The 15,126-nt window shown below is 44.5% G+C and overlaps 5 non-coding genes and 3 pseudogenes across 5 annotated transcripts; all 8 read left to right on the top strand.

Annotated features, from left to right (window-relative positions):
* The first annotated feature begins 611 nt into the window (after nt 1-611).
* On the top strand, nt 612-802 carry LOC141274039 (U2 spliceosomal RNA). Its single transcript, XR_012322334.1, has one exon. It is a non-coding gene; the product is annotated as a U2 spliceosomal RNA (small nuclear RNA).
* Nucleotides 803-1,916: 1,114 nt separating this feature from the next.
* Nucleotides 1,917-2,032, top strand: LOC141151110 (U2 spliceosomal RNA; annotated as a pseudogene).
* Nucleotides 2,033-2,556: 524 nt separating this feature from the next.
* On the top strand, nt 2,557-2,741 carry LOC141150231 (U2 spliceosomal RNA). The gene has a single exon (XR_012246489.1). It is a non-coding gene; the product is annotated as a U2 spliceosomal RNA (small nuclear RNA).
* Nucleotides 2,742-3,856: 1,115 nt separating this feature from the next.
* LOC141151295 (U2 spliceosomal RNA) lies at nt 3,857-3,948 on the top strand (annotated as a pseudogene).
* Nucleotides 3,949-4,737: 789 nt separating this feature from the next.
* On the top strand, nt 4,738-4,916 carry LOC141150328 (U2 spliceosomal RNA; annotated as a pseudogene).
* Nucleotides 4,917-6,031: 1,115 nt separating this feature from the next.
* On the top strand, nt 6,032-6,222 carry LOC141275060 (U2 spliceosomal RNA). The gene has a single exon (XR_012323315.1). It is a non-coding gene; the product is annotated as a U2 spliceosomal RNA (small nuclear RNA).
* Nucleotides 6,223-7,337: 1,115 nt separating this feature from the next.
* LOC141275059 (U2 spliceosomal RNA) lies at nt 7,338-7,528 on the top strand. The gene has a single exon (XR_012323314.1). It is a non-coding gene; the product is annotated as a U2 spliceosomal RNA (small nuclear RNA).
* A 6,605-nt stretch (nt 7,529-14,133) lies between these two features.
* Nucleotides 14,134-14,322, top strand: LOC141150475 (U2 spliceosomal RNA). Its single transcript, XR_012246668.1, has one exon. It is a non-coding gene; the product is annotated as a U2 spliceosomal RNA (small nuclear RNA).
* The last annotated feature ends 804 nt before the right edge of the window (nt 14,323-15,126 follow it).

Genomic DNA, 15,126 nt, shown 5'->3' with positions numbered 1-15,126 from the left:
CTGGAACACTGACTTCTTTCATTTAATGCCTGCAGACTATAAAAGAGAACCCAACCCAAAAAGTTTGGTTGATTAGTCTGTGGCATTCTGTTAAACTGTTGCTTATGGCGGTCTCTGTGAGCTTCTCAGCGACATTCAGCCAGCCAGGTATCCTGCCTGCAGTAGATGGAATGTGGCAATGGAACGCTGGCTGCGCGTGTCATAATAGGCTCTGAGCCTTTATATACCTGTGCACAGCAGCAGCCACCTTCAGTCTGCTGCTGGACAGCCAGCAGCAGCAGCAGCAGGAGAGGTATGTAATCAGGAGCCCTCCTGCTAAGGGTAGACAGCTGCTCGTTCCACCCCACCCCCCGCCTTATTTGGTTCTCCTCCCTTCCAACGGTGTTGAGGCGGGTGGGAACAGCAGGGGGTGAAGGTGCTGTGTTTAAAGAGGTGGAGTTATGCAGATCTAAAACGCGTGGATTGCAGCAGCAGCAAGCCGAAAAGTGCAGGCATGTAAGGGATCTAGAGGTTGACAACATGTCTTCTTAACGGGAGTCCAGGAGCTCATCTCCACAAATGGACTTTTCAGGATCCTTGGGTGGCTCCGTAGTTTGAAACCAATTCTGGTTATCGCTTCTCGGCCTTTTGGCTAAGATCAAGTGTAGTATCTGTTCTTATCAGTTTAATATCTGATACGTCCCCTATCTGGGGACCATATATTAAATGGATTTTTAGAACAGGGAGATGGAAAAAGAGCTTGCTCTGTCCACTCCACGCATTGACCTGGTATTGCAGTATCTCCAGGAACGGTGCACCCCTTCTTTAATGCAGTTTCTAAAATCAGAAAGAATTGAATTCAATGTTTTTTGTTCATTTTGCTTGTTTGTCGGATTTTGGGATGGACTCTTTGGCTTTGCTTTTCTTCTCCTCATTGGATTTTTCATGTTCAAAGTTGCAGAAGCCAGATTACAAGCTCATTTTGGTTCAACTTCAGCAACTGTGCATTGCATTGCCATGTAATGTGATGCAATGCTATCTTTCTAGCTCTCCCTTTTTACTTCCTTTTGGATAACAGACATATTAGGCAAGCATTTTGGAGCTTTCACCTAAATAACTACAGGTGGTGAGATAAGCTGCACAATATAATTGACCTTTCAGTATATTGTTGCACACACACCATCTATTTAGCAAATGCCCTTGTTATCAACAGCAGCCTTTTAAACTCACCTGAGCTAACAGGTATGTGCGCTGGTTACTCTGCTGCACTTAAAATTTCTTTTTTGGTTTGCTACAATGCCTTTTCTGAAACGTTGTCTCCTTCTGCTGGAACACTGACTTCTTTCATTTAATGCCTGCAGACTATAAAAGAGAACCCAACCCAAAAAGTTTGGTTGATTAGTCTGTGGCATTCTGTTAAACTGTTGCTTATGGCGGTCTCTGTGAGCTTCTCAGCGACATTCAGCCAGCCAGGTATCCTGCCTGCAGTAGATGGAATGTGGCAATGGAACGCTGGCTGCGCGTGTCATAATAGGCTCTGAGCCTTTATATACCTGTGCACAGCAGCAGCCACCTTCAGTCTGCTGCTGGACAGCCAGCAGCAGCAGCAGCAGGAGAGGTATGTAATCAGGAGCCCTCCTGCTAAGGGTAGACAGCTGCTCGTTCCACCCCACCCCCCGCCTTAATTGGTTCTCCTCCCTTCCAACGGTGTTGAGGCGGGTGGGAACAGCAGGGGGTGAAGGTGCTGTGTTTAAAGAGGTGGAGTTATGCAGATCTAAAACGCGTGGATTGCAGCAGCAGCAAGCCGAAAAGTGCAGGCATGTAAGGGATCTAGAGGTTGACAACATGTCTTCTTAACGGGAGTCCAGGAGCTCATCTCCACAAATGGACTTTTCAGGATCCTTGGGTGGCTCCGTAGTTTGAAACCAATTCTGGTTATCGCTTCTCGGCCTTTTGGCTAAGATCAAGTGTAGTATCTTTTGAAAAGGCAGTTTTGTCCTTGGGCTGCCCTAGTAAATTGATGCATATTACACACTGGTTTGGTGCACTTGTTAGTACGCCAGGTGGCTCATAGAGTTATCTGATGGAAAACATGGCCCTCCAGGATCGAAGTCACTAGGCTGGGTAAGTGTGAGGGCTTTGGAGCAATGTGCCCCAGGAGTAGGCGCCCTGGTGGGAGTCCAAGCTTACTGGGACTGGGAACCCCAGAAAGACTTGACTTCGTAGCACGCCGCACCTTTGCCAATCATACTTTCTGAGCAACCACCCCTTTTCCTGGCCTCCGGGCTAGGAAGGGGAATTTTTATAAACCCGGTCGGAGGTCCGGTCAGCTTTGGGCTGAGAAACCAACACAGGCTCCAGATCCACTAGGGTGGCAGCCTAGATGGAAGCTGGGAGCACGAAAACGGCTCTTCTCCGGCTTCGGCTGGGGAGAGCATCGGAGATCCCTGACCCTCGCTGTGGCCTTCTGGCTCGGAGGGATGGGGATGGTTTATTGGGGACCCTCTCCTCCGGGAAGGGTCCACATGAATCCTCGCCTCGTGCGCTGTTTTGGTGTGACTTCGGTCACATTTTTCAGTGCCTTGGATGCAGCTTCAATCAAAAAAAAATCTGTTCTTATCAGTTTAATATCTGATACGTCCCCTATCTGGGGACCATATATTAAATGGATTTTTAGAACAGGGAGATGGAAAAAGAGCTTGCTCTGTCCACTCCACGCATTGACCTGGTATTGCAGTATCTCCAGGACCGGTGCACCCCTTCTTTAATGCAGTTTCTAAAATCAGAAAGAATTGAATTCAATGTTTTTTGTTCATTTTGCTTGTTTGTCGGATTTTGGGATGGACTCTTTGGCTTTGCTTTTCTTCTCCTCATTGGATTTTTCATGTTCAAAGTTGCAGAAGCCAGATTACAAGCTCATTTTGGTTCAACTTCAGCAACTGTGCATTGCATTGCCATGTAATGTGATGCAATGCTATCTTTCTAGCTCTCCCTTTTTACTTCCTTTTGGATAAACAGACATATTAGGCAAGCATTTTGGAGCTTTCACCTAAATAACTACAGGTGGTGAGATAAGCTGCACAATATAATTGACCTTTCAGTATATTGTTGCACACACACCATCTATTTAGCAAATGCCCTTGTTATCAACAGCAGCCTTTTAAACTCACCTGAGCTAACAGGTATGTGCGCTGGTTACTCTGCTGCGCTTAAAATTTCTTTTTTGGTTTGCTACAATGCCTTTTCTGAAACGTTGTCTCCTTCTGCTGGAACACTGACTTCTTTCATTTAATGCCTGCAGACTATAAAAGAGAACCCAACCCAAAAAGTTTGGTTGATTAGTCTGTGGCATTCTGTTAAACTGTTGCTTATGGCGGTCTCTGTGAGCTTCTCAGCGACATTCAGCCAGCCAGGTATCCTGCCTGCAGTAGATGGAATGTGGCAATGGAACGCTGGCTGCGCGTGTCATAATAGGCTCTGAGCCTTTATATACCTGTGCACAGCAGCAGCCACCTTCAGTCTGCTGCTGGACAGCCAGCAGCAGCAGCAGCAGGAGAGGTATGTAATCAGGAGCCCTCCTGCTAAGGGTAGACAGCTGCTCGTTCCACCCCACCCCCCGCCTTAATTGGTTCTCCTCCCTTCCAACGGTGTTGAGGCGGGTGGGAACAGCAGGGGGTGAAGGTGCTGTGTTTAAAGAGGTGGAGTTATGCAGATCTAAAACGCGTGGATTGCAGCAGCAGCAAGCCGAAAAGTGCAGGCATGTAAGGGATCTAGAGGTTGACAACATGTCTTCTTAACGGGAGTCCAGGAGCTCATCTCCACAAATGGACTTTTCAGGATCCTTGGGTGGCTCCGTAGTTTGAAACCAATTCTGGTTATCGCTTCTCGGCCTTTTGGCTAAGATCAAGTGTAGTATCTTTCGAAAAGGCCGTTTTGGATGTTGGCCGCCCTAGTAGATTGATACATTATGCACACTGGGGTTTAGGCGCTTGTTAGTACGCCAGATGGCTAATATAGTCATCTGGTGGAAAGCATGGCCCCCCAGGATCGACGCCATTGGGCCGGGGAAGATCGAAAGCCCGAAGTGTGAAGTGCCCCAGGAGTGGTGACCCTGGGGTGCCTTAACTCACTGGGATTGGGAACCCCACTTGAGTTTATGGCACATTTGCACAAGCACTTCAAATTTTCTTTCTTCGCACACACCCTTATTCCGGGCCTTCTGGCCTTAGGATGGGGAATTTTTTAATTCCCGGTCGAAGGTCCGGGCAGTATTATACTGTGAAACCTTCACTATTTATTTAATTTCTTTGTCACTGTGTGTCCACTTATTCACGTGTGTCACGTCCTACTAGGAATTTGTCGGGATGCGGTTCCCTTACGGGTTCCTCTCTTGGCAGGTCTAGGGGGGGAGTGTGTGGCCATCAGGTTCCGCTCCCCCCTGAACCCCCCTGGCTCTCCTCTTTCGGGAGGAGAGCGTTGTTGGCTCCCCTCTTCCGGGAGGGGAGCACAGTCTTTGGCTCCCAGTGCCTTGCTCGGGTGAGAACTCGGGCAGGTGCTGGGGGTAAGATTGGGTCGCCTCTGGCTTCTGCTGGAGGTGGCTTTTTGTCCCTGTTCCTCGCTGTGGCCTTTTGGCTCGGAGGGACGGGGAATGGTTTGGGGGACCCTTCTCCTTTTGGAGAGGGTTTCAAGAAGACCAGCATCCTAGTGCACTTTTTTTGTGGCACTTGTCACTTTTTTAAGCGCACTCGGGTTTTGTACACGAATTCGGGCTTTCGATAAAAAAATCTGTTCTTATCAGTTTAATATCTGATACGTCCCCTATCTGGGGACCATATATTAAATGGATTTTTAGAACAGGGAGATGGAAAAAGAGCTTGCTCTGTCCACTCCACGCATTGACCTGGTATTGCAGTATCTCCAGGACCGGTGCACCCCTTCTTTAATGCAGTTTCTAAAATCAGAAAGAATTGAATTCAATGTTTTTTGTTCATTTTGCTTGTTTGTCGGATTTTGGGATGGACTCTTTGGCTTTGCTTTTCTTCTCCTCATTGGATTTTTCATGTTCAAAGTTGCAGAAGCCAGATTACAAGCTCATTTTGGTTCAACTTCAGCAACTGTGCATTGCATTGCCATGTAATGTGATGCAATGCTATCTTTCTAGCTCTCCCTTTTTACTTCCTTTTGGATAAACAGACATATTAGGCAAGCATTTTGGAGCTTTCACCTAAATAACTACAGGTGGTGAGATAAGCTGCACAATATAATTGACCTTTCAGTATATTGTTGCACACACACCATCTATTTAGCAAATGCCCTTGTTATCAACAGCAGCCTTTTAAACTCACCTGAGCTAACAGGTATGTGCGCTGGTTACTCTGCTGCGCTTAAAATTTCTTTTTTGGTTTGCTACAATGCCTTTTCTGAAACGTTGTCTCCTTCTGCTGGAACACTGACTTCTTTCATTTAATGCCTGCAGACTATAAAAGAGAACCCAACCCAAAAAGTTTGGTTGATTAGTCTGTGGCATTCTGTTAAACTGTTGCTTATGGCGGTCTCTGTGAGCTTCTCAGCGACATTCAGCCAGCCAGGTATCCTGCCTGCAGTAGATGGAATGTGGCAATGGAACGCTGGCTGCGCGTGTCATAATAGGCTCTGAGCCTTTATATACCTGTGCACAGCAGCAGCCACCTTCAGTCTGCTGCTGGACAGCCAGCAGCAGCAGCAGCAGGAGAGGTATGTAATCAGGAGCCCTCCTGCTAAGGGTAGACAGCTGCTCGTTCCACCCCACCCCCCGCCTTAATTGGTTCTCCTCCCTTCCAACGGTGTTGAGGCGGGTGGGAACAGCAGGGGGTGAAGGTGCTGTGTTTAAAGAGGTGGAGTTATGCAGATCTAAAACGCGTGGATTGCAGCAGCAGCAAGCCGAAAAGTGCAGGCATGTAAGGGATCTAGAGGTTGACAACATGTCTTCTTAACGGGAGTCCAGGAGCTCATCTCCACAAATGGACTTTTCAGGATCCTTGGGTGGCTCCGTAGTTTGAAACCAATTCTGGTTATCGCTTCTCGGCCTTTTGGCTAAGATCAAGTGTAGTATCTGTTCTTATCAGTTTAATATCTGATACGTCCCCTATCTGGGGACCATATATTAAATGGATTTTTAGAACAGGGAGATGGAAAAAGAGCTTGCTCTGTCCACTCCACGCATTGACCTGGTATTGCAGTATCTCCAGGACCGGTGCACCCCTTCTTTAATGCAGTTTCTAAAATCAGAAAGAATTGAATTCAATGTTTTTTGTTCATTTTGCTTGTTTGTCGGATTTTGGGATGGACTCTTTGGCTTTGCTTTTCTTCTCCTCATTGGATTTTTCATGTTCAAAGTTGCAGAAGCCAGATTACAAGCTAATTTTGGTTCAACTTCAGCAACTGTGCATTGCATTGCCATGTAATGTGATGCAATGCTATCTTTCTAGCTCTCCCTTTTTACTTCCTTTTGGATAAACAGACATATTAGGCAAGCATTTTGGAGCTTTCACCTAAATAACTACAGGTGGTGAGATAAGCTGCACAATATAATTGACCTTTCAGTATATTGTTGCACACACACCATCTATTTAGCAAATGCCCTTGTTATCAACAGCAGCCTTTTAAACTCACCTGAGCTAACAGGTATGTGCGCTGGTTACTCTGCTGCGCTTAAAATTTCTTTTTTGGTTTGCTACAATGCCTTTTCTGAAACGTTGTCTCCTTCTGCTGGAACACTGACTTCTTTCATTTAATGCCTGCAGACTATAAAAGAGAACCCAACCCAAAAAGTTTGGTTGATTAGTCTGTGGCATTCTGTTAAACTGTTGCTTATGGCGGTCTCTGTGAGCTTCTCAGCGACATTCAGCCAGCCAGGTATCCTGCCTGCAGTAGATGGAATGTGGCAATGGAACGCTGGCTGCGCGTGTCATAATAGGCTCTGAGCCTTTATATACCTGTGCACAGCAGCAGCCACCTTCAGTCTGCTGCTGGACAGCCAGCAGCAGCAGCAGCAGGAGAGGTATGTAATCAGGAGCCCTCCTGCTAAGGGTAGACAGCTGCTCGTTCCACCCCACCCCCCGCCTTAATTGGTTCTCCTCCCTTCCAACGGTGTTGAGGCGGGTGGGAACAGCAGGGGGTGAAGGTGCTGTGTTTAAAGAGGTGGAGTTATGCAGATCTAAAACGCGTGGATTGCAGCAGCAGCAAGCCGAAAAGTGCAGGCATGTAAGGGATCTAGAGGTTGACAACATGTCTTCTTAACGGGAGTCCAGGAGCTCATCTCCACAAATGGACTTTTCAGGATCCTTGGGTGGCTCCGTAGTTTGAAACCAATTCTGGTTATCGCTTCTCGGCCTTTTGGCTAAGATCAAGTGTAGTATCTGTTCTTATCAGTTTAATATCTGATACGTCCCCTATCTGGGGACCATATATTAAATGGATTTTTAGAACAGGGAGATGGAAAAAGAGCTTGCTCTGTCCACTCCACGCATTGACCTGGTATTGCAGTATCTCCAGGACCGGTGCACCCCTTCTTTAATGCAGTTTCTAAAATCAGAAAGAATTGAATTCAATGTTTTTTGTTCATTTTGCTTGTTTGTCGGATTTTGGGATGGACTCTTTGGCTTTGCTTTTCTTCTCCTCATTGGATTTTTCATGTTCAAAGTTGCAGAAGCCAGATTACAAGCTCATTTTGGTTCAACTTCAGCAACTGTGCATTGCATTGCCATGTAATGTGATGCAATGCTATCTTTCTAGCTCTCCCTTTTTACTTCCTTTTGGATAAACAGACATATTAGGCAAGCATTTTGGAGCTTTCACCTAAATAACTACAGGTGGTGAGATAAGCTGCACAATATAATTGACCTTTCAGTATATTGTTGCACACACACTATCTATTTAGCAAATGCCCTTGTTATCAACAGCAGCCTTTTAAACTCACCTGAGCTAACAGGTATGTGCGCTGGTTACTCTGCTGCGCTTAAAATTTCTTTTTTGGTTTGCTACAATGCCTTTTCTGAAACGTTGTCTCCTTCTGCTGGAACACTGACTTCTTTCATTTAATGCCTGCAGACTATAAAAGAGAACCCAACCCAAAAAGTTTGGTTGATTAGTCTGTGGCATTCTGTTAAACTGTTGCTTATGGCGGTCTCTGTGAGCTTCTCAGCGACATTCAGCCAGCCAGGTATCCTGCCTGCAGTAGATGGAATGTGGCAATGGAACGCTGGCTGCGCGTGTCATAATAGGCTCTGAGCCTTTATATACCTGTGCACAGCAGCAGCCACCTTCAGTCTGCTGCTGGACAGCCAGCAGCAGCAGCAGCAGGAGAGGTATGTAATCAGGAGCCCTCCTGCTAAGGGTAGACAGCTGCTCGTTCCACCCCACCCCCCGCCTTAATTGGTTCTCCTCCCTTCCAACGGTGTTGAGGCGGGTGGGAACAGCAGGGGGTGAAGGTGCTGTGTTTAAAGAGGTGGAGTTATGCAGATCTAAAACGCGTGGATTGCAGCAGCAGCAAGCCGAAAAGTGCAGGCATGTAAGGGATCTAGAGGTTGACAACATGTCTTCTTAACGGGAGTCCAGGAGCTCATCTCCACAAATGGACTTTTCAGGATCCTTGGGTGGCTCCGTAGTTTGAAACCAATTCTGGTTATCGCTTCTCGGCCTTTTGGCTAAGATCAGGTGCAGTGATCTAACGGTTGCTGCCTTGGTCTCGGCTAGGAGGTGCCTGGGGTACCCGACTTGTTGGCCTTGGGGGATCGCTCTCTCTTAACGGAGGGAGCTTCACCCCCTTGCAGCTATTGGCAGGTCGGCTTAGTCCCCGGACAACGGGGAGCGATCGCGTCTTGTCTTCGGGGCGACCCGAGGAAATAAGGGCGTTTTCCTTTGCTGAGCTTTATCGCTTAGTGGGCTGTGTAAGTTCTTGGGGTACCCCTCCCTCGGTCTTGGGTTTGTTCCTGCTTTTGTGGGATTCATTCCCTTGTTACTATTGGGGGAGGGCTTAGTCCCTGAGGGCCGAAAATGCCTTTTTCTTTTGGATTTGCGGTGGGGGAGACTCCACTGCGACAGTCCATTAGAATCATGGTGGATGAATGCCAGCGCCATGAGAAGAATCTGCAGTACATCGTGCATGAGATTCTTTTTGGGTTCTTCCACCTGGAGCGAGATAAGATCCTGTGTCTTTACGATCAGGAATTCCGTGGGCGATATACCATTTCCTTTATGGCTAAATCATGCTGTGATAATATCCATGCAGCACTGATGGTTGCGGACAAGGACGATGAGAGACTGAACGGGCTGAGCTTTGACTTCCTGTACGGTGAAGAGGAAGTACCCTTGGTGATCTTCATGTACAGCCCATTCGTCTCTGAGGGCGATATCGAAACCTTTTTGAAGCGTTACTGCAAGTCAGTGCGCTTCTCACATGATATCCTCAACTCCCAGCGCTTCTGGAATGGGAAGAGGAAATACCTGGTGAAGTTCCATCCAGATCAGAGCGGCATTGGTGGTCTTCACCACCCGCCTGCTAATTTTGCCATTGGTAATGTCAGGGGATTCCTACGCTACCCAGGAATGCCCCTTCAATGCCGGAATTGTCATGAATATGGGCATACACGAGAAAATTGTACAAGGGTTCATGTAGTCTTTTGCAACAAGTGCGGTAAGAGTGGGCACACCTCCGCTACGTGTGACTCTGAGATCGTATGTAACCTATGTGGGAAGGCAGGTCACGCCTTCAGGAATTGTCCGAGCAAAAAGTCAAAAACATATGACATGTTTAAGTCAGGTCAACTGACTATCCAAGAATACTTCGGAGGGAGTATTACTACACCTGCCCCTGGACCTGGGTTGGCGCACGCTGACGGGTCCGGAACAAATCCTTCAACGGCTCCGCCAGAGGGCCCGCTGGTAGTTCCACAGAAGGACGGTCATAGGGGTTCCATAAGATTAACCGAGGGTTCGCTCTCTGTGGAATTGATCGATGTTCTGGCTCTAGATGTTGCCGTATCTCAGAGTCAAGAGGAAGGGTCCTCATCCAGCATGAATGCACCACCGGCATTATGTGGAACTGAGGAGACCTCTAGTACCCCGATTAAGCAAGCACCCAGATTCGCCACACCATCATCGGTGATCTTGGGTAAGGGCAAAAAGGGTACGCTCCTTAATCGATCAACCAGTGTGTCGGATAGAGAGACCTCTAGGGCGCGAAGTAAAAAGGACCCGGCTAAGACCCAGTCGAGCCCTGGTCCTCGAACCAGAAGTCGCAGTAGTTCCGTGACCAGACCAGAGGACAAGACGACCCAGAGGGATGACACCCGTTCCATAGACCAGACCGCCATGAGGACTGCAGATGCACAGGACTTGGAAAAGATGGACAGCTCCCAGCCTCTGAAAAGGCAACGGGAGGACGTAAAGCAACCTGATATCCAAAGAAAACACGGATGTCGAGGTCCAGATGAGGAGCCAAAAGTGGATGATGCCTTTTTGCCTGCTTCAGATCCCGGTAATATTAAACAAATCCTGACCCCTGGAGATGCGGAGGAGGAGGTGCCGTGTATTGACTTCTTCCCATCTTCAGATCCTGATTCTTCTTAATGTCTGTTCCTCTTAAAATCTCCTCACTAAATGTGAGGTCCCTAAAGAGCCCTACACGTAGGGCTGCTTTATTTTCTTATTTAGAGACATTGGACTTTGATTTCTGCTTTCTACAAGAATGTGGTATACAGAGTAATTTAAATTATAAGGACTTAAAAGAAGACTGGAAACTGGGCGCTTCTGTGTGGTCCGGTGCTAATGACTGTCGTGCTTCCGGAGTTGGACTACTTTGCCGTGGACATTCTACCATCATTCAATCTGTGACTGAAATTATACCTGGCAGAGCTATTTTAATACATCTTGTTTTTAATGGACTTTCTTTACGTTTATTAAATGTGTACGCTCCTCCTGGGAAGCAGGAAAGGGCGGATTTACTTGAAATATTGCCATTATTTTGTGTTGGGTCAACCCCCCTGCTAGTGGGAGGAGATTTTAATTGTTTACGTGATGGGGAATCCCGGCAGGGTGGGGATGTGAATCGTAAAGACCGTACCTCCTATTTGTTGAAAAGTTTAATTGATGATTTTAGATTACAGGACTGCTGGAAGGAACTCTTGCCGGCGGATCCAGGTGTTACATGGTCCAATGGAAGAGTTTCTTCTAGAATTGATTTCATATTTGCTTCTACTGCCTTTAAACCTTGTAAATGTTTTCTTTTATCTAATTTATTCTCTGATCATAAAGTTTTATCTGTGTTTTTAGAGTTAGCAGGGGAACAAAATACCTCAAGAGGCCCATGGAGATTAAATACAACTCTCCTAGAGGATATTGATATTCAAAAGAGGTTTGTGCAGGCCTACCAGTGCTGGCAATCAAAGAGAGACCCCCGCGCCTCGATGCTGGATTGGTGGGAGAGCATTAAACCTAAGATTAAATTATTTTTTATTAAGGCAGGGAAAATGAAAGCAAAAAAGAAAAAGCAGTGGTTTTATGTTTTTAATATGAGATTACAAGTACTCTTTAAACTAAAAGAAGTTGGTATTGATGTGGATGATGATATTGCAAATCTTAAGTCTGAAATAAAAAATGCTCTTAATGAAAAAGGAAAACAAATAATTTTTAACTCCCATGTACAGCACCTGGAGGAAGGAGAGAAATGCTCCCGATTCTTCTTCAAAAAGGTAATGGGGAGGAGGGACGCAATCCTAAATCTTGAAGGTGAAAATGATATTAAGGGTATGTTAGGAAAAGCTTTTAATTTTTATCAACTTCTTTTTAACACTAAAGTTATAGATCCATCCTTTTTAGAGTATGCTATTAATTCCCTTGATTTTAAGTTAGATATTTTAGACCAGGGTATTTTATCTAGGGATCTCACCAGTGAGGAACTTTTACAGATTTTTAAAAGTTTCTCCAGTGGGAAAGCCCCTGGGGAAGACGGTCTACCGATTGAGTTTTATCTGACTTTTTGGGGAATTTTAAAGAACGATATGTTTTTATTGTTTAAAGAAGCTTTTAATACTAATAAATTACCCCCATCTTGGAGGAGAGGTCTGGTATCTTTAATATATAAAAAAGGGGATAGGAGCCAACTTAAAAACTGGCGGCCTATTACGCTTTTAAACCTTGATTATAAAATTTTAGCTAAACTTATTGCAGTCCGTTTAAAACCCTTTATAGCCAAATTAATTCACCCTAACCAGGTATGTGGTGTTCCCGGAAGAACCATAGCTGAGTCCCTCAACATAATTAGGGATACCATATGGTATTCAAAAGAGAGAAGTCAAAACCTTGCAATTTTATCCTTAGACTTTGAAAAAGCTTTTGACAGGGTATCGCATTAATTTCTTTTTATGGTTCTTAAAAAAATGGCGTTTCCAGATAAAATTTTAACCCGCATTATGCTTTTATATCATTCTTGTTTTAGTCAAATTTCTGTAAATGGGTTTTTAACGAAGGGGGTTCCTCTATTATCAGGGGTGAAACAAGGGTGCCCTCTCTCACCACTGCTCTTTATCTGTGTTATGGAACCACTATTAACCATACTGAGAAAAGATAAAGTAATTAAAGGGGTACCTATTCCCGGGAGTAGGGGTATGCAACTTAAAGCCCTAAGTTACATGGATGATGTTACCATACTATGTCCAGATTCCACATCTCTGAGGAGGGTATTGAGAAACACACAATTTTTCTGTGAAGCCTCAGGTTTTAAATTAAATATAGATAAATGTGACTGTTTTAATGTGGGGGGATGGGACTCCTCTTTGACCCCTGGGATAGTGATACAGAAAAATCACATAAAAATTTTAGGAATTATTTTTAACCAAGCCAATGAGGGGGACCCTAACTGGGACTCTGCAATGGATAAAATAGAAAAAAAGATCTCATTGTGGAATTTAAGGAACCTTAGTATGGAAGGTAAAATTTTAATTATTAAAGCTGTTTTAATTCCCATTATGTTGTATGTTGCAATGGTGTTTCCCCCTTCCAATTTACAAATCAAGAAAGTAACAAGAATTGTTTTTATGTTTTTATGGGGTTCAAAAATGGAAAAGTTAAAAAGAGATCTGATGTACAAATGTAAATCTAATGGAGGTAAAGATGTACCCAATTTTTTTACCTTTTTCCATATAAAGTATTTCTGCTTCTGTTTTAAGGTTTTTAAATCTGATGGCATTTTTAGTTATTTTTTAAAATATGCAGCAGGAATGATTTTTAAAAGGTGGTTTAGCCTACCTTTAAGTTCTCCTGTGCTCCTGTGCCCACCTAAACAGTATGTGATACTTGAGAAAACGGTCAGACTTTTAGGTCTCCAGGAATTGGAGCCTGATATATTGGGGGACCAAAGGAAGGTATCTATTGCTTGCAGACACTCTGAGGACACAATTCCTGTCTCCAATTTTTCACAGGCAAGGTCCAAAACGGTGTGGCGAAATGTGTACGGGAAATATCTTGCAAATGTACACAAGGACCTTGCCTGGGCTATCGTCCACCAGTGCCTCCCTACCCGTGAGTTTCAACATAGGCGGGGGCTGGTGGCGAGAGCCAAATGTCCAAGAGATATATGCGGGGAAAGTGAGTCTGTATTGCATCTCTTTTGGAATTGTCATTTTGCACAGGAGGTTTGGAGAAAGGTAGGCCCACTTTTAAAATGGGCATGTGGCCTGAAAGATTTTAATCACTTTTATGTCTTTTATGGTCTTTTTAAGTGTCCAAATTTTAAACAATTCCGAGTTGCCTGGATTATTATTAATTATTTTAAAAATGCCATGTGGAAAGTTAGAAATATTTTACTCTTCAAACATGATCATATTGATTCAACAGACTGTATAAAAATTGCTTTAAGTGAAATGTATATTTACTATCTCAGAGATAAAAAACTGTATGGAGCAAAAGAAGCGGCTTCTATGTGGTGTGTACAATTATGGAACACAATTAGTGGTAATTAAATAAACCCAAGTACATCTGTAATTATGATTTTCTTAATTGTTACAATGGTTTTATGATGGTAAATTGTGTTTTTACAAAAAACTTGAATTGATTATTATCATGTTTTATCATTTTATTGTAATGTTATAAATGTTCTTTTTTAAAACCTTTGTAAATATACTTTTGAATCAATAAAATTGCGTTGAAACCTTATCTGTTCTTATCAGTTTAATATCTGATACGTCCCCTATCTGGGGACCATATATTAAATGGATTTTTAGAACAGGGAGATGGAAAAAGAGCTTGCTCTGTCCACTCCACGCATTGACCTGGTATTGCAGTATCTCCAGGACCGGTGCACCCCTTCTTTAATGCAGTTTCTAAAATCAGAAAGAATTGAATTCAATGTTTTTTGTTCATTTTGCTTGTTTGTCGGATTTTGGGATGGACTCTTTGGCTTTGCTTTTCTTCTCCTCATTGGATTTTTCATGTTCAAAGTTGCAGAAGCCAGATTACAAGCTCATTTTGGTTCAACTTCAGCAACTGTGCATTGCATTGCCATGTAATGTGTTGCAATGCTATCTTTCTAGCTCTCCCTTTTTACTTCCTTTTGGATAAACAGACATATCAGGCAAGCATTTTGGAGCTTTCACCTAAATAACTACAGGTGGTGAGATAAGCTGCACAATATAATTGACCTTTCAGTATATTGTTGCACACACACCATCTATTTAGCAAATGCCCTTGTTATCAACAGCAGCCTTTTAAACTCACCTGAGCTAACAGGTATGTGCGCTGGTTGCTCTGCTGCGCTTAAAATTTCTTTTTTGGTTTGCTACAATGCCTTTTCTGAAACGTTGTCTCCTTCTGCTGGAACACTGACTTCTTTCATTTAATGCCTGCAGACTATAAAAGAGAACCCAACCCAAAAAGTTTGGTTGATTAGTCTGTGGCATTCTGTTAAACTGTTGCTTATGGCGGTCTCTGTGAGCTTCTCAGCGACATTCAGCCAGCCAGGTATCCTGCCTGCAGTAGATGAAATGTGGCAATGGAACGCTGGCTGCGCGTGTCATAATAGGCTCTGAGCCTTTATATACCTGTGCACAGCAGCAGCCACCTTCAGTCTGCTGCTGGACAGCCAGCAGCAGCAGCAGCAGGAGAGGTATGTAA

This window comes from Phyllobates terribilis, unplaced genomic scaffold (assembly GCF_046119375.1).
Source record: "Phyllobates terribilis strain yellow unplaced genomic scaffold, ASM4611937v1 Scaffold_5__5_contigs__length_657084704, whole genome shotgun sequence".
In the NCBI taxonomy this organism is placed as follows: Eukaryota; Metazoa; Chordata; class Amphibia; order Anura; family Dendrobatidae; genus Phyllobates; species Phyllobates terribilis.
The sequence above is the reverse complement of the archived record's forward strand: the minus strand, read 5'-3'. Positions and strand labels throughout refer to the sequence as shown.